This window comes from Mixophyes fleayi, chromosome 11 (assembly GCF_038048845.1).
Source record: "Mixophyes fleayi isolate aMixFle1 chromosome 11, aMixFle1.hap1, whole genome shotgun sequence".
Taxonomy (NCBI): domain Eukaryota; kingdom Metazoa; phylum Chordata; class Amphibia; order Anura; family Limnodynastidae; genus Mixophyes; species Mixophyes fleayi.
In genome coordinates this window covers 19,721,603-19,749,498 of record NC_134412.1, presented here as the reverse complement: position 1 = coordinate 19,749,498, position 27,896 = coordinate 19,721,603, and the positions used below count along the sequence as shown (strand labels likewise).

Here is a 27,896-nt window from a genome sequence, read left to right as displayed (position 1 = left end):
TGTAGTGCACGGTAAGGTCACTCTACTAGTGCAACAGTGGGGTCTAGTATGAGGAATGCCCCTCAACTATGGCTTGGCCATATCCCTTTTGGCAGCACACTACAGACAACTTGGGTTGTCTCTCCCCAGGCTTTTCATTGTTCTATCATTTTAGTTTCTCTATTATCTTCCTCCACTCTACCTGTGCTATATCTATTTTTTTTTTATTCAATTGAATTTTGTATTATACTTATCTTGTTTCAGTTGCTCCCTCACTTATCCCTAAGCCATGTAGAAAACTTTGTGTGCTAGGCTTAAAAACGCATTGTCTACACCATTAAGCTGAATAGACAGCACATGTTTAAAGCACTACAACCCGAATGGTCCGTATATGCAACTAATGCCCAAGGAAGAAGTATTACACCTCGAAATGCATTGCAGGATGCATACTTGGATACAGGCCACCTTATTTCCCCAACATGGTTAAGGGCTACCATATGCCCCAAAGTGTTCTATTTCTGTTAAAACTCTAAGTACATATATTTGTATTTTTAATCTATAGTAAAGTCTTTTCCCACTTGATACATCACTGGCAGTGGAGATTCTTCCAAGCCATTCTGCATCCAGGACAGGCGGACAAGTTTCCCAAACAGTTGAGGGAGCAAGGTACGCAAACTCTGCTTGATTAAACAAAATGTTCTGTGCATTTTATGATCTTATTCATTCCTTGAGATGACAACCTGAGAATTACAAATACACTGTATTGTTATACCGCTCCAAATAAACACCTATAAACCAAACTATTCCAATTTCAAACGGCAATTAGTCCTATTATTTGTCTTCTGTAGACACCTATGTATGGAGGTGAACAAATATGTATTATAGAGATGTCTAAAAGTTTAGGGACTCCAGTACAATGCATTTTTGGGTTGGGTACGCTTCACCGATGAGCAGTACTCTGACATGAAAAAGCCCTACAAATAAATTCCGAATTTATGAAAAACCGATTGTAAAATAAGCAGACGTACCTTCAAGCCGAAGCTGGAGATCTCCGATGGGAGCACCAAGCTGACAGCAAGTGATTCCAATTGTAGAAGTGTTTAGCACTGCAGGGTGACGTCATTGCAACATCTGTCAATATAAATTTAAAGCCGCAATGTTGGGTTAAGTGTTTAAACACTTAACCTTAGGGGTCCCCACATTGGCGCTTTAAATTTCTATTGACAGACGTCGCGATGACGTCAACCTGCAGTGCCGAACACTTGTTCAATTGGAATCAGTTGCTGTCAGCATGGTGCTCCCATCGGACATCTCCAGCGTCAGGTTGAAGGTAAGTCTGTTTCTTTTCCAATCGTTTTTTCATAAATTTGGAATTTCTTTGTAGGGCTTGTCCATGTCGGAGTAATGGTAATCGTAAAAAAAATCGTAAAAAAAAAAATACCACCGGCATTTTTAAACATTCCATAATCTGTTATTAGCTGTCAAAGGAAACACAAGCAGTGGTCATTACCATGATATTTTTCAGAAGTTGTTTATATAGGCCCCAACCTACAGTAGGGTCACATATTGTGTCTTTCACTAATTCAAATGAAATATTACTATTTTAATTTTTGAATTCCATTCCTATTAAACTCTTTACTTAAAATTTTTTATGAAACTCTTCCTATATTTAATCATTTCTTTCTCTATGCCTTTTTTTTATTTCCTCCAAGCTACACGTATTAAGGTAATTATGCTGGAAATCGGATTTCACTGTACAGAACAGTACATAAACCATGATCGCCCGTGTTTATTATGCAGTATCGTGTCTAAAGCTATAAAGAAGAGCTTTTCTTTTTAATGACAATGAAATGTTCTTCAGATCTACCAAGGAACATACTGGCGGGTATGGAAAAAACATCTTTTCTTTTTTAATAATAGATATTGGTAACTATTATTTTGAACTGCATGAACTGTATATCATTTGTTACATAGTAACATTTGTATGAAAAGTAATGACACATGGGGGCAGATTTAATTATTTTTTTATAAATGTAGTTGTTTTTTGTATTACGATGTGGCTTTGTACAACACTGCCCTCTAGTTTTATTTTGTCTCCTATGCCTGGGTGGACTTTCCACAAAACCAACCATGCATATCAGGGGCAAACGCAGAATTTGTAGAGGGGGGTTTCCACACCACGCCGCCAGTGGGCGTGACCAGCATGCATGGGGGGCGTGGCTATAATTTTAGACAGTGTTTGGCTGCTCTCCAACTCTTCCTATCCCCATAATATACATGGGCAATGCTGCGTGCACTACTGTTAGGAGCACGGAGCTCTCCCTTTTCAAGCAGAGCCGTGTGAAGCGGGGGCAGGGTCCAGCCACCTCAATTTTACAGTGCCCTAGGCTTGCAAGGGGGTTTCCAGGCACTAGAAAACCCCCTCGGTTTGCCTATGCATATGATATTAAACTTATGTTTGATCTGCAAAGCATTCATGAGTGACCACACCTGAGTGATTTATGTACTAAATGGATATTGATAATTATGAGAAATATTCTATACCAGTACCAGCGCGCATGGATAATGGACATTGGGACGATACGTAACTGCAGCCTCCTGGATCATGCTTATAGAATACATGTAAATACAACACGCATGTTATATTGAATGTTAATGAGCAGCAGACATGTCAGATATAAGTCTGATACAACAAAGCACAATACAGTCTGATACACATTGCCTTTAAATAGAAAATAGAAATCTGTTTTGCCGCAATAATACATGAAAACAATGACCTGTGTAAAATGTGGTCTGCTCAACTTGAAGTCAGTGACTGGTTAATTGACAATTGAACTAGTTGTGTAATTCCAATGGGACAAATGTTCTCTCTTTGCCTCCCTCTCCAGATGGCCATTCCTACGTATCATCATGCAGATCACAGTCTCCGAGCACAGGTCTATGTCCTTAGGTACTTAAACCTGTTTTATTTGTCTCTGGATGGTGCCTGCACTAAGCTGTCATTATTCAGCACGTATAATTTCCCAGAATCTGCTAGCCTCCCCTCTACGGTGCATAAGAAGAGATGGAAATAAAATGCTCTCTTATTCCAAGTGCAGCTGATTGCAGATTTTAGGATAGTGGTGTTATTTCTGCCTGTTAAATGCCCGCAGCCCATTCCAGTTGTCATGAGGCTGATATTTGAGCTATGTGAAGGAATAGTGATTCTTAACTAGACAGGATGGGAAGCGGAGAGAGATCTCGTCTGCTGGGTAAGATACGGAATTAGACTGCAGGACAAAAACTCTGATAGATGTTGGCGTTGATTAGGTTAGAGGCAAATGTTTAACAGATGGGACTTGGTAAAAGGATGTGACACCAGCTTCTTTAGCAATTTCACCCCCAGCTACAATTGATTGTTAGACACAGCAAATAAGCTGTGTTATGGAATACTGCAGATACATTTTTTTTTTTGGTCTTTTTTTAAAGCTACAGGGAATAAAATAAACGTTAAATGAAAATACAATCTCTCAGGATTAGCCTACGGGCTAATATCTAGTTGTACAGTGGAACAGATCTGTTAGTTGTAGCTGTGGACCCACTTAGACTCACTAGAGCAGTTTGACTTATTTCAGTCCCTCTGGCTCCAAAACATTCTACTTACTCTTGTACAGTTTGATATTTTCTCCAGCAATTGCCACTTTCCGGCTGCAACAGAACTGCTTTACAACCTGGAAAACAAATCTATTTCTCCCTACAGTATTTATCAGCCACAGACTGAAGGACAATACAGACTATCACTTCAATTATTTGAAATATGATTTTATATATCAACACTGAGATAAAGTTCATTGCTCTGCAGAAATGGCTAAAATGTGTTTTCATAAGATGCTACACATACAGTACCTGGCAACAGTCCTGATTTGTCCAAGACAGTGCTATAAGCAAAGTGAGCTGCTATTTCTACTTCTACATAAAAATGCAGAAATCTCAATTGCACATGTTTGCAAATTTTCGATAAGCCACCCAGCACTTCACGGCGCTTCTGCTAATAGGGTGAGAGTCCTTATATTTGAGCCATACATATATGTGTTTTTAAATTGAGAGCTAACTTACCAAGAGGTCAGGGATGGTGCTAGGGTCCACGGCGCCCTAGGCATTTTTAAAAAAGCGGCGCCCCCCCCGCATCACCACACCCCCCCGCAAAAATCGCCGCCCTCCTCCCTCCTCCCTCCTCTCCTTACCTTGTCTCACCACCGCCGCCTCTCTGCTCCGTCTCCTCCCCTCCACTCACTGACACTAGTAAGTGGAGGGGAGGAGACGGAGCAGAGAGGCGGCGGTGGTGACAAAATACCCTCTTCCCCCCTCCCCGTGCATCTGAATGCTGTGCGGCGGCCGTGACAGGTATGGTCAGCGGTCGCCGCACAGTTTTAAAGTATTTTAGAATTCTGTGGCGCCCTCCAGGCGCCCTCCAGAGCCCGGCGCCCTAGGCAAGTGCCTAACCTTGCCTAATGGGAGCGCCGGGCCTGCAAGAGGTACCCCGGAAGCCTCCAAATGGAAATTCAGCACCAGTACTCCCCATCAGCTACTGATACCAGCAGGCCTCTCAAACAAACAATAGAGAAGTGAATGTTGCTCAATCAATTTATAGGTTCATAGCAGGTGCATGAAAGGGTGGGGTTACCCTGAAAGGAACAAACACAGAGAAAAATCTCCTAGCACACTGCTACAACCAGCAAGGGAGCTGCCAATTCGACTTGTTAAATTTTCTCTGTGTTTGTTCCTTTCAGAATAACTCCACCCTTTCGAGCACCTGCTATGAACCTATAAATTGATTGAGCAACTTCCACTTGTGTATTGTTTGTCCAAGACAGTAACAAGCTTTGGCAACTGAAAAGGATGTGAAGTGTCAGAGAAGTGGCTTGGCCTCATTTAGTGGCATGGCAGGTCTAGATCTGGTTTGGGCAAATTGGGCTTATTAGATCTTGGGGTAAATGTATTAATATGCGAGTTCTTCAACACCCGCGTGTTCAGCCTCTTCCGCGATTAAATTTCAAGCGGCGCTGCATTGTAAAGGGTTAACTTCCCTTTACAATGCAGCGCTGCTTGAAATTTAATCGCGGAAGAGGCTGAACATGCGGGTGTTGAAGAACTCGCATATTGATACATTTACCCCCTTGTCTCAAATCTCTAGTCGGAAATGTTGGCAGTTATGAGCGCAGTCAAAAATGAACTCATTATCTATTTGTTCAAAGCTTTTGACACTTGACACAAGTATGTTTTATTACTTTTCTTTAAGCGTCATCCTGAACTGAACACACAATGCACATACCAGGTACAAATACATAGAATCATAAGAAAACCTTAATGGTGGGTTTGCATACATTTAGGACCATTTCAAATTAGAGATGCTCAGGCTACGATCCTCGAGAACCGAACACACCCGAATTTAGGGGATCCGAGTAATGAGCCAAGCCGGCTTGGTACTGTTGCGCTCCCATCGGACTTGAAAACGAGGCAAAACGTCATTGTGACGTCGTCGGATCTCACAAATTCCTTTTTAAGATCCAACATAACGGTGGGTGGGAGGGAGGTCGGACCCCCATTTTTCTTTTCTGCCACTGCTGTGTGCCAATGTGTCCTAGATGTGCTAGGAACTGCCGTGTGTTTGTGTCATTGCTCTGTCGCTTACCATCCAGCCAGGTTGCTGCAGTATTTGTCCAAAAGTTTATGAAAATAATATTGTGACCTGTGAGGTGGTCTAAATTGACTGCAAATGACTTGAAATTAGTGTTATTGAGGTTAATAATAATGTAAAAAAACAAAAAAAAAAGAGGAAAATTATGTGATTTTAGCATATTTTAGGATTGTTTCCTAACCAAAACCAAAACACACGAGGGTGGTTTTGCCAAAACCAAAACGCAATGCTAATCCAGATCCAAAACCAAAACCAGTTCACGGGGGTCAGTGAGCATCTCTATTTCAGATGCAGTTTGAACAGAACCACATAAATCTAAATTAGTTTCACATCAAAGGCCTTGACAGCATCTCATGACATTATCACTCTATTACCCACATTGAACCTTAGGCTGGGACAACACGGGCAGTTCTGACCTTTCATTGGTTACATGTGACCACTAGTCAAAATGTATTTAAATTGTTCTTTTAATAATGTAACTCATGTCCTGAAACCGAATAAATGAATTGTGGCACCAATGTGCAAAGCTTTTATGCACAAACATGTAGCATGAATAGAACAATTGGTGTAAATATGAATCCAATTAATGGAAAATATCACCTACACTGCAAAGGCCATAGAAGATTGTTTTCTTACAAGTTATTGATGAAACAATTTCTGTGGCTTCTTTCTTCATCATCATTAATTTGCCGGACAATCATCTTACAGACATACATTAATATAATAAACAGAATAACTGAGGCAAGAATACAAAGACAAAATATTACAAACATGAAAAGCCTTGAGCTAGCAATCACAGCTAGCACAGATCTGGGTACGAATTCTAAGCGTGTGAGCGAACAAACAGCCGAAGATTTTATTTTTATTGTCCTTGGAAATAAAGTTGCTCGCTGGCTGCAATTGTAACCAATGCGGCCATCTAGGCCCAATGGTACAAAACCAAGATGTATCGCGGTAAGCATCAACTGCGTTTCGCAAATAAGGTCCAGTCCTAGCCATCCCCTCCTCTCTTCCTGTGACCGCCGCCTCACTACTTCACTGATTGCCTCTTCTCGATCCCGTCTCCAGGACATTGCCCGGGCTGCTCCCCAGCTGTGGCACAATCTTCCACATTCCATCAGGGCAGCATCTACTCTCAATACATATATTACACACGGCCTCCTCTCTCCAGGATTGCCTGTACCACACTCACAGTGTGTTACCTTGGTAGCTTACTGTGTGCTAAGTGACTGTGGCTAAAAACAACGACGTATTAGTGACCTTAGGGCCTTGATATTGACACAAGAGCTCTTGTCCTCTATATTTGAATATTTTAAACCTGACAACCACCGGCCTGAGGTCAACAGTGAGATCCAGTGCTCATTAAGGCCAGATATCTCTAGGTGCAGGGCCTGATCACTTATTCACCCCCCTTAGAGAACCGGGCCTGATGCTGAGTAACATGGGGAGGGAGGTTTTTTTTGGTCCATTCTTTATTTAATTATTTATTTTACCAAATTGTGCCAGACAAGATAACTCATGTGGTTTCAGCTATCCCTCCTGCCACAACCACCACTTTTTTTTACCGCAAAATTTCCTGCGGTTTGGTAAACAGCAGAGTGATATATATCATGCTTTGTATTCTTAATATTTAAAAAAAACAGGGATGGGCACGTGTTGTTAATATGGAGTGATACGCTCCGTCGCCCATCTTGGTATTGGTGTCCCCTGTAGTCTAGCGAAGGCAGGAAGTGGGGCAGCATCCAGCCATCTGCATCGGTTTCTGAGCAAGCAGACAGTGACAGTTGAACTGTAAAGAAGTGATAACTGGAGCTGTATCCCTTTTGTGTAAACTTTTAGATAGACATATAAAGTGAGTGGAGGCACAAAACATATATGAGCAACCTGTTCTCTGTTATTGCCCACAATATAAGCTTACCATCTGTATATATTAATATACTATAATAGTGTTAAGTACATTAACTGCATAAGCTAGCGTTATTGCCTTTCTGTTACAGTCAGTATCAATTGTGAGCAACTGTATATATGTATATATCATCTGTTACAACAAGTTTTGAAAAAAACCCCAACAAATTGGTTAAGTCTAAAAGCTTCTTGCAGTTTAATATCTACCACCAACACAACTGACACCTATTACATATAACAGCACAAGTGCCCTAATAATAGGCTATCTGTCAATGTGTGTTAAGTGGCATTTTGAAAAAAACAGAGGTTTCTGATCGGATTGGCATTTAGTAAAATCGTTGAAAATAAGCCGGTTTAACAAAACCACTCTAGTAAATTGCTTTATCGGCCCACAACACGAACAATGTACTGTTAATATACTTTAGGGTTACAGCTAGAGAGTGAGAATTTGAACCCGGGCAAATTTTATTGTACTGCAAGAGGTGCAATCTGCAACTTCGAACATTTCTTGCATGCTTGGAAAATACTGCAAACAAAAACTGGGCAGCTTTATTTTTACACTGCAATTTATAGTTGGTCAAGTGCCTGCCCCCTCCCAATTATAAATCAAGCCACACATTTTACCTTCAGCTCCCCCCTACCCCCTGTTATGCACGTCTAGTTTCTATCCAATAATGATTGTCGAATCGCGATGTGTGGTTCCAAAGCACAAATTAATTTAATAGCCAAAAGTAGCAGAATAACAAGTCAGAATAAAATAAGTACAGCCATTACTTATCGCAGGTGCTCTAGATCCAGTGTACAGTCATTCAGATCTGAAGACTGTGGTCAAGAAGACTGGTCACTAGGTCCAGAGCCCCTGCTTATATACAGTCAGAGAGTACAGTAAAACAATGCAGATGGTGTGGCTTGTTTCTATTGGTCCAGGCTTCAGGAAGGTCCAGTGTACTGCAGGTCATAGACCAGTTCAAACCAAAATATCCAAAGGTGCGGGTCAGCTCTCCAGGGGATGCACTCCGATTTTCCCACCAAGAATCCAGTTTCAACTAGTCTATTTGCATTATACAGTCAGTATCACTTTAAACATTTATTCCTAACATCGCTAACTAGAGTATGCAATGTGCGATCTATTCGGCGAATGAACCGGACAACTGCTGATGAATGGGGGATTAAAATGATACTAAACATGACATAGTTCCCGCAACCTGAACCTTTGGTTTCACTAACATGTATATAACTTATAATAGTAAACATAAATACTGCTATATTTCGACATAAATAACTATGTGTTGCAACTACAATTAATGTTTACTAATTACAAATGTGTATGTCCGTGTGAATGTGTGTAAAAGTGTAAAACCTGTTATTGCCACGTGTTGCAGCTGGATACGCCCTTATATGCCGTAGCGTGTTCTATGCATAATTTCAGACAAAGACAACCAAGTTTGCTCGATATTAATTGAAATGACTTTATCCAATTTTCTGACTTCGACACCCCCGCTACAACTCTACAAGGTACAGAGGCAGGACCAAGTTCTAAGTCTTACATCTGTGGGTAAACTTGTTACCAGCTCTAAATGAGGCCTTAAGAGAGGGTCAGCAGTACATTTCAATGCGCACACATACTATCACAGTATTAGGAGACTGGAAGCGTATAGAGACACTAAGCATTGCAATGTACTGAGGCATGTTCATTAGGATATTTGGACATGTTCAAGGACTGTAGAGATGCAGTCAAGCATGTTCACTGCAGAGAAGAAACAACTGAATGATAACAACATCTTACCTGTCAGATATAAGTGGATTGGAAAACAAAACTCAATATACACACAAGGGCATACTCCCGCAGAGGTGATCTTCAAAGTTGGCAATGTCTTCGGCAGTTTCCCGTACATTTTGGGACAGTAGGCAACTATGCACAAGGGGAGTTATTTAGAGGTGGAGGCATATGCACCTTTGGCGCACATAGGAAAAAAACGCACACAAGAAAAAGCGTACTTGCACCCGTATGTACAGTAGTATGCATCTCGCAATGTGAACAAAGAATACTACTTATGCCCATACCACTATGTATTATGCCTGACGTAGGATGTGTTATGTGTTTGTGTGTGAAAGTCGCATTACCGTACATGACTAAACTAAATACAGCACCTCCACATCCGTTGTTTCTCCCTTTAACTATTAAACGGGAATTATCTGTTCTGCCGCAGTACGCATTAAAATGAAAATTAAGCATTACGAATAGACGGTTGCTAATTTAATTAATTTAATATAGTCGTGATACAAATAAATTAAATACTATGAGTTGAAGCTCAATCCGCAAACAGCCAATCAGAAGCATCAAAATAGCGCTGATGAGTCATTATCATCAACGGGTATGTTTGTACCATCCCTCCAGGTCCCGCAAGATATCCGCTTCCTGACAGGTGTGCCTGCACTTGCGTCCACCTTCAACTGAGTTTCATGGGCAGTACGGTGGCTTAGTGGTTAGCACTTCTGCTTCACAGCACTGGGGTCATGAGTTCGATTCCTGACCATGACCTGTGAGGATGTTCTCCTGTGTTTGTGTGGGTTTCCTCCGTGTGTTCTGGTTTTCTCCCATACTCCAAAAACATACTGATAGGTTAATTGGCTGTTATCAAAATTGACCCTAGTCTCTCTCTCTCTCTCTGTGCGTATGTTGGGGAATCAATGTATGTTAGTCCCAATGGGGCAGGGACTGATGTGAATGAGTTCTCTGTACAGCGTTGCGGAATTAGTAGCGCTATATAAATAGCTGCTGCTGATGAATTACATAAACACACTTTCTGCCAATGCTTGGAGTCGTAAGTCAAAGTTACACAAAATACCTGATAAGGAATAATGCATGTATTTTTTTTTTGCACAAACGCACAATATGAAATTGCGTGATATTTTGCACCCTATCTCGTAGTGCAAGTTTAATTAATTAAAAATTTAAAAGACAAGATGTTGAGGTAGACGATAAAGCAGAGTATACAAGGCTTCATATCTCCATAAGTAAACCACTGGAATATAACACAAACCTTTAAGGCTTGATCATAACACTCTAACTGGAGCAAGTGGGTTTTTATTTCTTTTATTTTCCATTTAAAGATCTTTAGTATATGTTGCTGCTGCCAGAAATTATGCTGAATAGTAACATCTTGTTTTGCTGTTTCAGCACAAGGTGATGGCATGTCATTATCGATTCCAGCAACATAATACCGAAATGTGTATCTAGACTTGAATGCGTCTAAATATGCAAGTTATACAGGGTGATATTATGCACTTGCTCTATTAAAATGTCACTTTATAGATCCTAAAGAAGGCTGTTAAGTCGTTTCATTTAATAGTTGTCCTTTAATGTGTAAATGGAACAAGATAAAGGACATGATTACTGCTCCAGCAAAAACACAGGAGTATGATGGATAATTGAGATCAGTTCTGTGCTCCCACATACTCATCTCACTTATATAAACCTATAACAAACATTTTGAAGGTAGTCGGAAATAAAAATGTAGTGCAGAAAAGCGCCATCACACAAATAAGAGGGTTGTTTTGAATATCTACTAGAATGTCATCTCGGTTGAGCAAAGCTCAACTGTTATTGCTGTTACTAGCTCTGCTCTTGCTTTGGTCATCTCTGCATCCTCTTCGTCAGTAGCAGCTATCGCCACAGCTTCTGTGGACATGGGAAACAAGTGTCCCACCTTTGTGTCTAGCAATGAGCATGATTTTAAAGGAAAAGAGACAGCATACAAGAGCTAGCAGACAACCAGAAGATTGTCCATGAGGCACAAAAGTGAAAGCCTTGTACAGAACCAAAACAGCAACGAAGATCAGCTAGTATGATAGTAGGATGAGCTAAAGGATGAAGGATGGTCATGAATGGCTAAGTGGTTAGCACTTCTGCCTTACAGCAATGGGGTCATGAGTTCAATTCCCGACCATGGCGTTATCTGTGTGGAGTTTGTATGTTCTCCCTGTGTTTGTGTGGGTTTTTTCTGGGCGCTTTGGTTTCCTCCCACACTCCAAAAACATACTGGAAGGTTAACTGGCTGCTATTAAATTGACCTTAGTCTCTCTCGGTGTGAGTATGTTAGGGAATTTAGACTGTAAGCTCCAATGGTGCAGGGACTGATGTGAGTGAGTTCTCTGTACAGCACTGCGGAATTAGTGGCGCTATATAAATAAATGGTGATGATGATGATGGATGCCAGCAGCTGACCGTCTTAAGATTTCTACAACATCTAGTTCATCTTTCATGTCTCCACCTTCCACACTCTTTTCTCATTCTTAGTGTACCACACCTCCGGTAGCTGCACAGAAATGCCAGTCACCAATGACTGCTTTGCTATTGGTGGCTGATGTTTATTCTTCTTTACAGTAGCTACACACATGTTCCCCACCACCAGCTACAATTGTTATCCTGCTATCTAATGTTCCAATTGTTCCCCACAACTCTTAGATTGTACGCTCATCTGGCAAGGGCCATCTTTACATATGTAAAGATGGTATAAAGATTGTATGTTTTGTTGCTTGTGTCGGGATTTCTTCAAAGTGCAATAATGCGTAATATGTTAACACCTTATAAATACAGGATATAATAATAATAATAATAATAATAATAATAATAATAAGTTGTTAAACAACTCCACACAAACTAAATTTTATCTGGAAAACCATCCACGCAACTAGTGGAAACTAAGGAAGCCCCTCAGTACCGGACATTTGACCCTTCTCCAGAACCTGGACTTCACAGTTTCAGGCATGCGAATGACCCAATGAAAAGAGCATGGGGAAGTAGTAGAAATGTCACAACCAACTAAGTCCAATCTACTTCCACTTTAGGATTAGTCCTTTTTAGAAATTTAAGCTTTTTCAAACAGTCTGGTAGAATGCTTTTCAGTTTTGCCTTATTTACATTTTAAGTTAATCACGAGAGTGAGGGGACCTCAGGGGAGTCTTTATTAAATGTGTCATTTTTGTGTGCTTGAATATCATCATCATATTCACCATTTATTTATATAGAGCCACTGATTCCGCAGCGCTGTACAGAGAACTCATTTACATCAGTCCCTGCCCCATTGGAGCTTACAGTCCAAATTCCCTAACATACACACACACACACACACACACAGAAAGAGAGAGAGACTAGGGTCAATTTTAATAACAGCCAATTAACCTACCAGTATGTTTTTGGAGTGTGGGAGGAAACCGGAGCACCCGGAGGAAACCCACGCAAACATAGGGAGAACATACAAACTCCACACAGATAAGTCCATGGTCGGGAATTGAACTCATGACCCCAGTGCTGTGAGGCAGAAGTGCTTACCACTAAGCCACCATGCTGCCCATGTGATATGTATGTTCGACAGTTACATGATCAACATTTATATATTTAGTCGACCACAATAATATTGACAGTATTGTTAGGATGGTAATTCAAATGTAGGCAGTATTAATAAGTCACGAATAATATCCCTAACCCTATCTCTAATAGTAAACATGGGCCTGATTCATTAAGGATCTTAACTTGAGAAACTTCTTATTTCAGTCTCCTGGACAAAACCATGTTACAATGCAAGGGGTGCAAATTAGTATTCTGTTTTGCACATAAGTTAAATACTGACTGTTTTTTCATGTAGCACACAAATATCAACTTTAAATTTCAGTGTACAAATAAGCTATCAAGTATTTGTGTGCTACATGGAAAAACAGTCAGTATTTAATTTATGTGCAAAACAGAACACTAATTTGCACCCCTTGCATTGTAACATGATTTTGTCCAGGAGACTGAAATAAGAGGTTTCTCAAGTTAAAATCCTTAATGAATCAAACCCCATAACCCTAAACCTATCCTTAACCCTAACCCAGGGGAGGGCTGGCAAATTTTTTGCCCGGGCGCCAATACTTGACTCAGCAGCCAATTAGGAACATTTTAAAGGAAAAAAATACAGGTGGCCCAGTGACCCAGACCAAAGTAGCCCACTATGGGACTGGCCCGAGGGCAGATGTCCTCCGGACCCCCAGCTCAGCCTGCCACTGCCCTAACTCTATCCCTAATCCTAACTCTAACTGTAAACATATAATAATATCTACATTTGAATTGTTGACCTAATAATTCTGTCTACTATGTGAATTGTCGACCTAATAATACTGTTGAATTGTCGACCTAATGTTGTTGACTTTCTGAATGTCGACCAAATAAATGTCTAGCCATCGACTGCATACAAATATGTTTATTACTTTGCTCGGAATGCACTATAGAATGCTCTATTCCTTTAAAGTTTAAAGTTTAGGACAGAGTCTGGTTTATACCTCCTAGACAAGTTAGAAAAATTATTTTGTGAAATCTAGTTTTTCCTCTTCAGTGCAAAACTGGGTGAACATGGGCAACCCTTATCGCTCTGGATATTTTCTGCTGTGGCACTCAGCGGTCGCTGCATTAAATTAACGATAAATTGTGACGATAAATATTTTCATATCGCTGCAATAACCATTATGATTATTTATATTTTGGGTTCATTTCAATATTTGTTAAACCAAATCCCAAATGTTATAATTTCCTTAGTAAATGTACTGGCCTAAAAAAAACATGCCTGTTATGTGCTTTTCATTAGCAGACTGCAGCACAACACCTGATAATGTTTCACTAAATAATAGATTTTAAGCGCGTAGTGAAGCATGTCATTGAATTACGTCATCAATTCACACATGATGACAGTGGAACATTCCTGCGTTGTGAAAAATATCGCTATCCGTGGATAACTGAATAACCCCCGTGGAACGGAAAGCATAGGCAAACTGAGGGGGGTTTCTAGTGCCTGGAAAGCCCCCTCCAAGACTGGGGCACTGTATAATTGAGGTGGCTGGACCCTGCTCCCGCTTCACATAGCTCTGCTTGAAAAGGGAGAGCTGCGTGCACATAACAGTAGTACATGCAGCATTGCCCATGTATATTATGGGGATAGAAAGAGTTGGAGAGCAGCGAAGCCCTGTCTAAAATTATAGCTACGCCCCCATGCATGCTGGTCATGCCCAAAGGCGGCGTGGTGTGGAAACCCCCCCCCCTTCCACAAATCCTGCGTTTGCCCCTGTAAAGGTACCAGTTACTGTAGATGTGCTGGGTCGCATTTTGGAACTGGATCAACAGAGCTTTCAATCAATTTAAAAGCAGAATAGGAAGTGCAAGCATAATGTTTTCCAATTGCTTGTAGTCATAATATCCAGTAACATAATTTAAGGCTAGCATGGGATGTGTGAGCCTTAATTTGTAAAATTGCTTTTCAGTTATTGTATATTTATGGTAATTACAACATAGAATGAGATACCACTTTAACTCATCCAAGGGCATTTAAAGGTTAAATTGAATACTAAAAAGGAACGCTGGTGATGATTGTCGATGCGCTGTAGGATTTATTCGGAAGAATTCTAGGCTTGCAGCAGTTCCCTGGAACATGAAGCTGCTGGATAGGAGAAACTACACTTTTCAAACACGCTATTACATTAATGGGTGAAGGACACGACCACCTTTCAAAACGACCTGACCACTGAATGTTATTATAATACATTTCTATTTTTCTCGCACAGCCACCTTCAATAAAATCCGATAAAGATAAAAAAGTATACAAAAAAGGCTTCTACATCCAGCCCACTCAAGAGACATGACGCAGAACATATAAGGAAAATTACATGCAACATACAAAACAGGAGTAGATGAATTGACTAGTCGTCCATAGACCAGGGTTTCCCAAACCCAGTCCTCAGGGCTCCCTAACAGTGCAGGTTTTCCATATCTCCTTGCTGGAGCACAGGTGTATTCATTACTGACTGACACATTGTAACAGACCCACAGGTGGTCCTAATTATGTCACATGTGATCCGGAAAACCTGCACTGTTAGGGAGCCCTGAGGACTGGGTTTGGGAAACCCTGCCATAGACAATGAATAAGAATAGATATCGAAAAAGTAATTTCCAAAAACATCCCAAACATGCCAATTTAGGAGGGACAGTCCTAATTTGAGGGCTCTGGCCCGACATTGCAATCTGGACAGCTTTGTTCAGTGGGTGGGAAAGTTGAGGAGTATTCTCTTTTTTCCGTATGAATGGCGTGCGCACCAGTGAAGGTGTTTGGAGGGGAGCGGGGGAGAGAAGAGGGTGGTGTAGCATTTCAAAAGCGCTAGGCATGCCCCCCGGGGTGTGGCCATGCCTCCATTGGGATATGACCATGCCGCCATCCCGATGCCGCCTACCCAAATGTTGGTAGGTATGTTTCCGCAGTGCAAGTGACATTGTAAAGTCATGCATCTATTGTATATGCACCAGTTATTACAGGAAGCTCATAGATCTGTGTCACGATTGTAGGGATGCAATATGTAGCGTCTTATCATCGCCATCATCATCACCGCTATAATCATTTATTTGACTTATGATGGTAGAAGCTGGGTATTGCTTGCGCTTATGCACATTTCTGCATCTGGCTGAATACGGGTTTAGATCTGATCTGCTCTAATAGACAACACACTGCAGGACACGTCCGATACATATGTGGAGTATAAAGTTGTTGAAGAATGCACAGAAAAAAAAGCTATTCAATTAATGCCACATGTTAATAATAATTAATGATAAAGCATTAAAAAAAGTTGTTTTTTTTAATACCGCCCCCCCACAAAATGCATTTATTATGATGTTATTAATGTCTACTGTACATAAAATGCATTTTACAGTTCATCCTGATTGCAAACACATGTTGTAGCATGCATATGTGAAATTAGTGTTATTAAGGTTAATAATAATGTAGAGGGGAAAAAAAGCAAAAATATGTGATTTTAGAAAAAAAAAATAGTGATTTTAGAGAAAAAAAATCGGGATCCAAAACCAAAACACCCAAGGGCGATTTTGCCAAAACCAAAACCAAAATACGAAGCTAATCCAGATCCAAAGCCAAAGCAAAAAGTTAATCCAGATCCAAAACCAAAACCAAAACCAGAACACGGGGCTCAGTGACCATCTCTAGTAAATACTATTGTTTAATGTGTGCATGAGCTGTTTGTTAATCATGTTATAATTTAATAAAACGTAATAAAGTAATTGGTTTGATTTATATCAGAGCTACTTACTTTCACAGAAACCCTGCCGCAAATTATTTTAAAAAAACTTTTTTTAAACTTCTAAAATTTTGTTTCCTTTTTTACACTTATCGGTCTTAGAAATTCACTGAACACCGTGCTGTCCCTGCTGTGTATTTGCATGTGACAGTTGGGTTGGAATCTTTCTATATTAACTGACAGGAAGGGCAGTTTGGATTTTATATATAATGCAGATCCCGGTGGATTGCTTACGTATACCTGCCTGTGTTTTCTATAGGTTGTTTAGGTTGGATTCTTGTGCCTGTTTGGAAGTGATGTTTATGGATTTTCAGTGGGAAACTGAAAACGACACACTTTAGAAAAAGGGTGAACAAAAACTTGACTCCTGGGGGTAAATGTATCAAGCTGAGAGTTTTCTGGCGGGTTTGAAAAGTGGAGATGTTGCCTATAACAACCAATCAGATTCTAGCTTTCATTTTGTAGAATGTACTAAATAAATGGCAGCTAGAATCTAATTGGTTTTTCAAACCTGCCAGAAATCTCTCAGCTTGATACATTTACCCCCTGGAGTCGTGGCTGACACCAGAATTAAGTGGGGGGGGGGGGGGGGGTGGGGGGGATTCAGAACCTGCTTTCAAGGATAGACAGGTAGCGACTCCCGATGAGATATGTGTGCTAGGGCTCCGTGGAGGGCCTCATGGGATAGATTAGGTATCAAGGCATGGGGGATATTTTTGGGGCAGTGAGAAAATTAATTACGGGTGAGTGGGAGAGTAGGCAATAAATAGGTGGGTTCGGTGTTGGTTCTCGGCCTCACTCTCCCAAACATCCAGGACTCCCATTACTAGGGAGATTGAAGGTGACTTGAGGAAGACAACACCTTGTTAAGTACTAGCTACGTTCATGTGCATTCCAAACTGTCCATCCCACTTCTAGCACCATATCCCATTAGTGCCGTCCGCTCGGTAGCATGCACATAATTTGGTGTGGTGTAGTATGCATCCACTTCTATCTATGGACAAATTTAGTACCTCTTATATATCAAAAAAAAGTTGTTACTTTTTTCATTTGTCTTTTAAATAATGTTTTTTGACCATAAAAATATATATTGTATTAGAATAACTATATTTTAAGACATTAGAAATGGGTGTTCATGCGTGTGTCCACAATGTAATATCAGTTTACATTACTATTTTTCAAATGTCATCTTTTTTTAGCCAATGTTTTCCCAATTTTCTGTGAGGTTTTAAATTGCTGTTCAGTACCACTAGTTCACATTTCACTATTTGATAAATAGTTGAAGTAATTTTACAATGTTGCAAGTCGAAGCCAATTTGGGGGACATTTGCCGTTTGATAAATAGATCCACGTGTGAAGATGACAGATCTACTAAGAAGTGTATTTCATTAGGGTATTAGTGCAAGCTCTTGCTGAATTTTGCACATTTCCCATCGGCAACAGTAACGTATTGCAGGACTATTATTACCGGCTAAAAGCTGCTTGCTCATTGAAAAAAGTACAATTACCTTCAGTAAGGAGCTGTCCTTTTGATGAGTGCTGAGCTATCTTTGTACTGATTATATGGCCGGGAAACAGGCTCAATGGAACATCTGACAGACAAGATTTTCAGCATAATACGCACTTAAACATTTTGCTTAGTGATAGAGAAGAAAATTAATTGGTTGATACCTGTTAATTACAGAAATCCCTAAACTCTTGTTAGCTGCATTCGAGGACTGAGGAGGGAAATCTTAGTAAGTAAATACGTGTGGCAGAATTGCTTTAATAAGGATTTCTGGTTGTAGTGAAATTACTGGATACAATAGAACATTATTTTAAGCAAATGTTTCTTGTTTGAAACATGCTTCCTACTTTTTGTATTAAATGTTTCGTCTTATTTGCACACTATTTTCTCTTTGATTTTTTTTTTCAACTTTCTCTTTTTAGGTTTTTCTATAGAGTTGCATGTATTCAGGATATATTCTTGATATGTGGTGAGACATAAAAAACATGTAACCAGTGTCGGAGTGGGACATGAATGGTCCACCGGGGAAAAACGCAGTGGTAGGGCCCATGGGATATTGTGTGTATGTCACAGCATAGTAGGGACACAAAGCATGGCCAATCACCAGAGGGGGTGTGTCCAGCCCACAAAATATACTTTCTTTTTTTCTTTTGGTACTTGTTAATTATACAGGCTCCACTGTAGCTTCTCAGTGCTGCATAGCTTTGTCCACTTGAACGGCTTTTTTCAAATTCCCCCTCCGCCGGCCTCAAGTCAATGAAGTCATCACGACAGCCAGGCCGAGAAAGGTGTGAAAACAGCAGCTTAAGCGTAAGTAACAGCACAGCGCTTGCGAGCTACAGTGACGTCCGTATAATTAACAAGTACCAAAAGAAAAAGAAATAAACTGTATACAATTGAAGTTAAAAAAAAGTTTTGTACAAGTTATATTTTATCTATATTCTAGCTATTTCCACCTGAAAGGCTATTTTTAATTCGAAAAATAAAACAGTAAGAGATTTATAATAATTGCAATATATAAAAATACTGTACATGCACTTACCTAATACTGTACATGCACTTACCTATAACAAAGTTACCAAGATCTCTTCCTTCTTTCTCTTCTGACTTCTCTCTTCTGATGTCTCCAGTTTAGCTCTGAAAGTGGTGTAGGGAGATCAGCCTGGAGTCTGTTAGAGAAATATTGTGGCAGGTGAGGTACAGCAACAGGGAATGTCTTGCAGAAGTGATAAACAATGTGTTGGTGGGGCCAGTGGCAGCATGGGGTGACTGGCAGAGAACAGGGAAGGGGAGTGTGGCAGTCGGGGTGTGTGGCAGCAGAAAGGAGATGTGCTATGCAAAAACTGGCTCTCACACAAACGCACACTTCCACTCTCCCTAGGGAAAGGGGATGGGATAGTCAAGCAGTAGGGCCCGGCAGGGATTTCCCCGGTGTCCTGGTGGGCCAATCTGACACTGGCATTGGATACTGCTTGACAGTCTTGTTGTCCTACTCTGTGTGGTTTGGTGGATCTAAACACAGGAGCGTGTCTCATATCCACATAATGCACAGTCTGACTGGAATCTGACTGTAAGGGTTAGCCCCGTCCCCTAGGGAAAGAGTCAGGCAGTGGGGCCCACCGGGAATTACCCTGGTGGGCTAGTCTGACACTGCATGTAAGGAATGGTTAAAACATAATGGGCCTCATTTGGGAGCAAAGAAAAAAATGGAACTCTTCTGACATTGGTGGGAGAGCGTAGGCAGGGATTGGTCAGTAAGGAAGCCAATCACTGTTTGCTTCCCTTGGTCAGTGTGGTGCTTCTCATACAGTGTCTGCCATTTCCTCACATTTTTGAATAGCAGCAGGGAAAAAATATTATTAAGGGTAGCAATGTGAGACTATTAATGGTGATCATGGGGAGGAGTGGGATGCAGTAAGTCACAGTTGGCTTCAAATGGCGAATCGGCCAGATATAGCCCTGAGTCTGTATAGCACAATACTATGTATACTATGGCAAAACTGTACAGAACTAGTTAGAAGAACACAAAGCAAGGTGCAGAAATAAATAAAATAAATAATAAACACTTGGCATACATGGTATGGCAAAAGAATGCATATTGAGCCCATGCCCAACATGATAGCCTTTTGCTCACCAGAGTACAATGCTCACAAAACATTGTGCCTAGCATGAAATCCTTATGTCCATCAGTCCCATGCCACAATATGCAGTCCAGGGTCTGGCACATGGAGAGATGGATTAACAACTTATTAGTCTTGACCAGAATCCAGGCCCATATAAACTGCCTCCTGCAAGTCACTCTTGTTACTGACCCGGATTGCATGACCCTGTTCTTGTCTGCACAGACCCTGGGGTGTTTATCGGTTGTGATCCTAGATTGTCTTACAATCTATTCACTTCCCTACACATGGCACTCTACCTTTATGTGATCCAGTTACAGTGCAGAAAGCTTGGGGGCGCATTCCATCTTTTACCTTTGCTCCCATATTTTCAGGTCCATTGCTGCGTGTAGTTCTCCTGTTACCAACTCCAAATTATGAGTGGACTAACAAAATTAGGCTCAAAACTTGTACTCCAGTCTACTAATAAAGCCTCATGTCACTACAGTCCTGTGGCCAGCGTAACAGCCTCTTATCCTCCAGGACCCTTTTCTAATCTTATCTTTCCCTTGGCCAAGTAGGGTAATGCCACAATACAGCTCAGTACATCACATCAATACCCTGATCACCAAAGTCCCAATATTTACTAAAATGTATTTATTAACAGTTATCTAACACCAACATACTTGGCGGCTCTTTACAACTGTGAATAAACAGTCATAAAACATGACTGATAATTAACTTACAGTAAATACGTTTGAAAGCTTACATCCCCAATATGCTCTGTATCACAGCCCCTTATACCAATATAACAAGCCCTGTTCTTACCTTCACTCCCCTCTCTCAGTGGCGGATAGTGGTCTCCCCACAGTGGCAGGTATGAGAATGTGCTGCTAGTGCGGATTGTCTATGATTGACTGTGATTTCATGCAGTTTCTACTTGTCGAACAGTTATATAATTTTTAAGTAATGTACCTGCTTATCACTGTGTCTTGAGAGAAGGAATCCAAGTGGTCAGTGACAACACTTGACATTACTGCAGGAATATGGCCCTCTGCTATACTGTAGCCAGGATTTGGTCCACGGCCCACAAGTTGATTATAAATGGCTAGATCTGCAAAGTGCACCTGTCTTTTATATACGCTAGAGATTATTGCCAGTGAATGGTGCACCATGACCATATTCAGAGGGATAAACTGTGCTGCATAGTAACAGGGGGGGCTGGGGGTGAGTGTAAGGACCACTAACAAGCTACCATCTAGAGATTGGTCTTCAAATTCTCACCTATCCACTCTGCCACCAAAATTGGCTAAATCTAGCAGTATCCAAGGTTCCAACTAGACACAGCGTAGAAAAGCATTATCCTAGGAGATAGCGCAGCTGTAAGATCCAGGCTGCGTAGTTCTATTTGTGCTAATTGGCAGAACAGAACAGGTTGTGGTCTCTCCTGCTTCTCTCTGAGTGATAATACAATGCCCAGACACTTACTACACTCTACGATTTCTGGGAGAGCACGGGGCAGGGAAGGGGAGTATGGCTGTAGTCAATTGGCAGTGAAGAAGTGCCAAGCTCAAACTAACGCAGCCACTTGCAAATCAAGCCCTACTGCCGTCAAACTTACTTGTTTTTCTACCATATTACTTGCACGAGCTACAGGGCTAGTCTAAGTCCTGAGCCCTAGTGATGACATTCTCGTATGCATGCTATAACATGTGTTTGCAATCAGGAGCAACTGTAAAAGTGTTTGTTATGTAGAGTAGACATTAAGGACAGCCTAATAAATGTTTTTCCAAGGGAAAACCATTTGATATTTTATATTCCACATAGGTATTGAATGTATCCTGCAGTGTCTGGTCTAGTAGAGCAGAATAAACCTACACCCATAGTCAACACCACATGTATTATCTATTTATATAGCGCCATTAATTTCACAGCGCTGTACAGAGAACTCATTCACATCAGTCTCTGCCCCATTGGAGCTTACAGTCTAAATTCCCTAACATACACACAGGCCAAGAGAGACTAAGGCAATTTAATAGCAGCTAATTAACCGACTAGTATGAGTGTGGGAGGAAACCGGAGCACCCGGAGGAAACTCACGTAAACACGGGGAGAACATACAAACTCCACACAGATAAGGCCATAGTCAGGAATTGAACTCATGACCCCAGTGCTGTGAGGCAGAAGTGCTAACCACTGAGACCATGTAGCTCTAGATCCGTTCCATGTTGACTTCAGGAGTATGCAGAGCCGATTTACATGTGGTTTGTAACAAACGCACAATGCACTCAGTATGCGATCCTTAATGACTCAGGCCCTCTGTGTTCATTTTCCTTGATCCCCTTTATTTACAGGTGTCCAGTAATGTAAAAATGCTTGAGAATACATGGCCGTCATGTTTGTAAATATCCATTTAGAGTTGCCCCTCTAGGATGGACATTTATCCTAAATGTGTAAAAGAGTTAAAACATTTTAACTTTGTAGTCCGTCACCGCAGACATCACTGAGACAATTGTACAAAGCCATTCACTGACGTTTCTTCTAATACTGTGACAAGACTCTATTTGCTTATGGTTTGTCAGGCCATGATTACAAATGCAGAAGCTGTGTCACGCTCTTCAAATACCTCTTTACATTAAAATGGATGTTGGATCGCAAATCTCTAAGTAGCAGTATCTGTTTCAGTCGATTCACATGGGGAAAATGAATTTGAATAGTTGAAGTATTCTTCTTTCTGTTCCACAAGCTGATTCATGAAACACATTTTGGGTCTTCTCCATCTGTACGTTGAATACTGTTCTTAGAAATTATTACTTACAATAGTTGATAACAATGTTTAGTGCTGATGGAAGAGAAGGAAAAACTCTTGGCACTTTACATCTCATTATGGATAATGTATGCATAGACACACCATGGCGATGGGTTTTATTCTGTTTCCATATCTGTTTTGATTAATGCCTGTCAATATACATGATAATATTGTATGATTTCCTAGAAAGTTACCCTTACTTTTGCTAATACTATCTACTAAGGCCCTTTTCATGCGGGTATAAAAAACGCAAATATTCACAGACTGTTTAAATTTACATGGTTGCATAATTAAAGCACCTGCATCTCACATTTCATTGCATTGTCCTGATGCACATTTACCATAATATGGGGATATTTACCCGATATTGAGGGTTTATTGCTAATTAACCAGTGCGTCATGGCTGATGATTAATTGGAAAATCTGCTACATGGGGCAGACCTATAGGGACAGATGTATACTGTTCCAATGCACATATCCTTATCAAAAGAAAAAGTGGAGGTGTTGCCCATAGCAACCAATCAGATTATACTAGAGATGCTCAGGCTTGGTTCCCTGAAAACCAAACACACCCGAACCTAGCAGATCCCAGTACCGAGCCGAGCGCCAAGCTGGCTCGGTACTTTCGCGCGCCCTCTGAATTGAAAACGAGGCAAAACATCATTGTTACGTCATCGGAACTCCATTGCTAATTGTCATTGCTGAAATAGAAATACTAGGGCTGGCAGGCTTGGTCTTCTGAATTTTCAGTCAAATTGCACAGTGTTATATAGGTTACACACAAAGAGGAGAGCTCCATTGCTAATTGCAATTGCTGAAATAGAAATACCAGGGCTGGCAGTCTTGGTGTAAAATCTTCAGTCACATTGTACTGTGTTATAAAGGTTACACACAATGAGGAGAGCTCCATTGCTAATTTCCTTTGCTGAAAAAGAAATAATAGGGCTGGCAGGCTTGGTCTAAATCCCCTGTTACATTTTACTGTACCATAGCTCACTCAGAAACAGGAGAGGTGGCAGAGTTCAGCGCTGAAACAGAAATTGTAATAATAGGGCTGTCAGTGTTCTTAAAAGTCTCCAGGGACATTCTACTGTGCCATAGCTCATACAGAAACAGGAGGGGTGGCATTGTTCTTGTCACTCTCCAGTCTCAGTAATGATGATACTAATCCCCCTACCTCATGTGCTAAAGCCTATGTTTAAATGCATAGTGGTTTTAAGTCAGGGAAACAAAAATGTGAATAAAATGCTAGTACCTTTTTAAAGAAAAAAAAGCCTCTCTAATAAAGGTGAAAGTTTTACTGTAGAATAACATAAAATTGCCAAGATGGTATTCTACCTAAAATATTAGCAAGCATACCAGCATCAGGTAGCTACCTTCTCTCAGCTAGATTTCAGCACCTGCAATCTACACGGTCATCATAATCCCCGTCATCAGTGTGTACATCATCCTCAAACAATACCAATTCATCCCCACTGGTATCCACCATCACAGAAGTCTGTGTACTTTTTTGCAATTGCCGGTAATGGCCTTCCTCATGGAATTTGTAGTTCATTTTATGGCAGAGCTGTCACAATTTTTGGGCAATTCTTTTAGACCAGACCAAATGTCAAAATGTTGTGCTGACTCATCTGCAACACCACTGGGTGTCTTGGGAAAGCTTAGATTTTTCCTAGAAGCAGTTGCCAGAAAAACTAAAGGAGGATACGTCGTTGTGTCATGTACCACTTGAGCTGTCAGCCTGCTGACCAGGAGCTCATTGCATCTCTTGAGATCTGGGTCAGTTGGAAAAAAAGAAAAGACATAGCTCTTAAACCTAGGATCAGGCACAGATGCAAAAACGTAATGAACCAGAACATGGGGTCAGTGAACATCTCTAGATTCTACCTATCATTTATCTGGTACACTCTAGAAAATGGTAGCTAAAATCTGATTGGTTGCTACGGAAAACACCTCCACTTTTCTTTTTTAGAAGGTTGGATAAATCTACCTCTAAGTCTAAAAATTACCTTCCACAATTTACTAACTTTATCATGAAATAAAAATCTTTGATTGGCCATAGACACGGGTACATGCTATACTGCACCTATACACATAAAGCAGTACTTATCCCAAATGATTTTAGATTATGCTGAGAAATTTCAATCTTAAATACAGTTGTAATGGAATTTAGCAAACGACCTCCAGAGTTAACAATCCTGGATATGTTGATAAATCAGTTTAGAATACATTGAGATAGCTAAAACTCCATCTGTACCTTTTACTGAAGCTGCACCAACATCAGCTTCAAGGGATGTAAAAATAGCAATATAGCAAACAGTGTCAGTACACAAAGATATTTTCCGAAAGCTTGACGGATCAGAAATAGAATAAGCTGTATAAGTGGTCTGTCAAGCAATTTGAAAGTTGTCACTAAGAAATGACACCGCATTGGCAATAGTTTTCAAAGTGGTTAGCACTTCTGCCTTACAGCACTGGGATCATGAGTTCAATTCCCAACCATGGCCTTATCTGTGTGGAGTTTGTATGTTCCCTCCGTGTTTGCGTGGGTTTCCTCTGGGTGCTCCGGTTTCCTCCAACACTCCAAAAACATACTAGTAGGTTAATTGGCTGCTAACAAAATTGACCCTAGTCTGTGTGTCTGTCTGTGTGTGTGTTAGGGAATTTAGACTGTAAGCTCCAATGGGGCAGGGACTGATGTGAGTGCGTTCTCTGTACAGCGCTGCGGAATCAGTGGCGCTATATAAATAAATGGTGATGATGATGATGAAGATCAAGGGTTCCCCAATTATACAGGACCAACCAGTACAACGAGAGACAAATTCAACACCTTGAACCCTTTGTCATGTTCCTCAAACAATTAATGAACACTGTGTGTGTGTGTGTGTGTCTGTCTCGGTCTCTGTCACTCTGTGTGTGTGTGTTAGGGAATTTAGACTGTAAGCCCCAATGGGGCAGGGACTGATGTGAGTGAGTTCTTTGTACAGCGCTGCGGAATTAGTGGCGTTATATAAAAAAATGGTAATAATAATAACCATTAACACAGCTCAGTCGGTTGGTACAGAACCCTCAGTTATCTGAGTATCTACTACAAGAGACGTCACTGTGTCTTTTATGAAACTTAGGAGAACATCTCCAGAGGAATTTTGAATTAACCTTGAAAGTAGGTAAGCTAACAAATCCCCTGGTGACGAAGTCTAATTTGGACAAGCTGAACTTATAACTAGAGATGCCCAGACTTGGTTCCTCGAGAACCGAGCACACCCGGGGATCCGAGTACCAAGCCGAGCTGGCTCGATACTTTTGTGCGCCCACGGAATCGAAAATAAGGCAAAACATCATTGTTACGTCATCGGATCTCTCGATTTTTGCATTCCTTTTTAAGATCCAAAATAACGGTAGGTGGGAGGGAGGGCAGGCGGGCCCAAGGACAATCCCATCTTGCACCATTTTTCTTTTCTGCCACTGCTGTGTGCCAATGTGTCCTTGTTCTGTCGCTTAGCATCCAGCCAGGTCGCTGCAGTATTTGTCCGAATGTGTATGAAAATAATATTGTGACCTGTGAGGTGGTCAAAATTGACTGCAAATGACTTGAAATTAGTGTTATTGAGGTTAATAATAACGTAGGAACAAAAAAAGAGTAAAAATATGTGATTTTAGCATATTTTAGGTTTTTGGTCCCTAAAATATCCAAAAAGAAAAAAAAAAAAAAAAAAAACACACGAGGGCGGCCAAAACCAAAACACAAAGCAAATTCAGATCCAAAACCAAAACCAGTTCACGGGAGTCAGTGAGCATCTCTAATTATAACCTATATCTGTCATGTTACATTTTAATTTAGTTGTCCATCAGTAGAGTCTTTGATTCTGGAATGACACTTCCTGGTGACAGCTACTGCTCTGTGTACCATATCTACCCCCATTGAGTAGATTGATCGGTAAGTATGTACAGTTTTGTATATGTCTTCTGGAAATCCTCGAAAAGGGGCAAATGAAAGTCAATCACATTGAAAGAAGTTGAGCAAAGAACATAAAAACATTGGGCCTGATTCATTAGTGATCTTATCTTGTGCAAAAGTTAAGATGCTCATTTTAAGAAGAAACAGGGAGATAAGAGTGAAGTTAAGATGGATTTTCATCTTAGATTAAGAAATGATTCACTTACGCAGTGGATTTTGCTTCTTATCTTACTTTTCTGGGCATGCACAAAGTGGATTTGCTTAAGATAAGCAAAAAACGGCAGATAAGAACACTAATGAATCAGGCCCATTGCTTAGAAATAGAAATAAAATATATACCAGGCAGGGAGAAGTATTGCAGACTGGATAAGAGGCAATCGGGAATCTTCTGTCTCCAATCTCTGTTGTCGTGGAAATTTCTTGCTTGCTGTTATTGCATGACAAAGATGATCCAAATATCTCCACTATTCACCTTGTAAGTAAAAACTAAATTAATTTAAAATCCAGCTTGCTTCAGGGTCGCGCCAACCTTTGTCCATCATCGTTGCTTCCCCAAGGTATTGCAAATGGGTAAGGGCCCCGCTAGTTTCTGTAATGTCATAACACCGTCATGGAAATAATGTATTACATATCAAGTTGTCACCTTATTAATTATAATTGATCAAATTATTATAGTTGTCTGCACCAGTAGTTTATAGTTTTCTCCCCCTGAGGATTAATTAGGAAATGGCCTGTATAGGCCATATGTGGTCTTCTAAAGATGATATATAGATGAATTTATATTTATTATGATGGGAATATAGTTTCTATAACTAATTTGGTTAATTGCTTTAATAATACCTCTTTTAATT

General features: G+C 40.6%; 1 long non-coding RNA gene across 1 annotated transcript; it reads right to left on the bottom strand.

Moving 5' to 3' along the window:
- LOC142107353 (uncharacterized) lies at nt 1-27,502 on the bottom strand. Its single transcript, XR_012679948.1, has 3 exons — nt 27,385-27,502; nt 19,244-19,348; nt 1-719 (listed from the first exon to the last, which is right to left on the bottom strand). It is a non-coding gene; the product is annotated as an uncharacterized LOC142107353 (long non-coding RNA).
- Nucleotides 27,503-27,896: the final 394 nt, after the last annotated feature.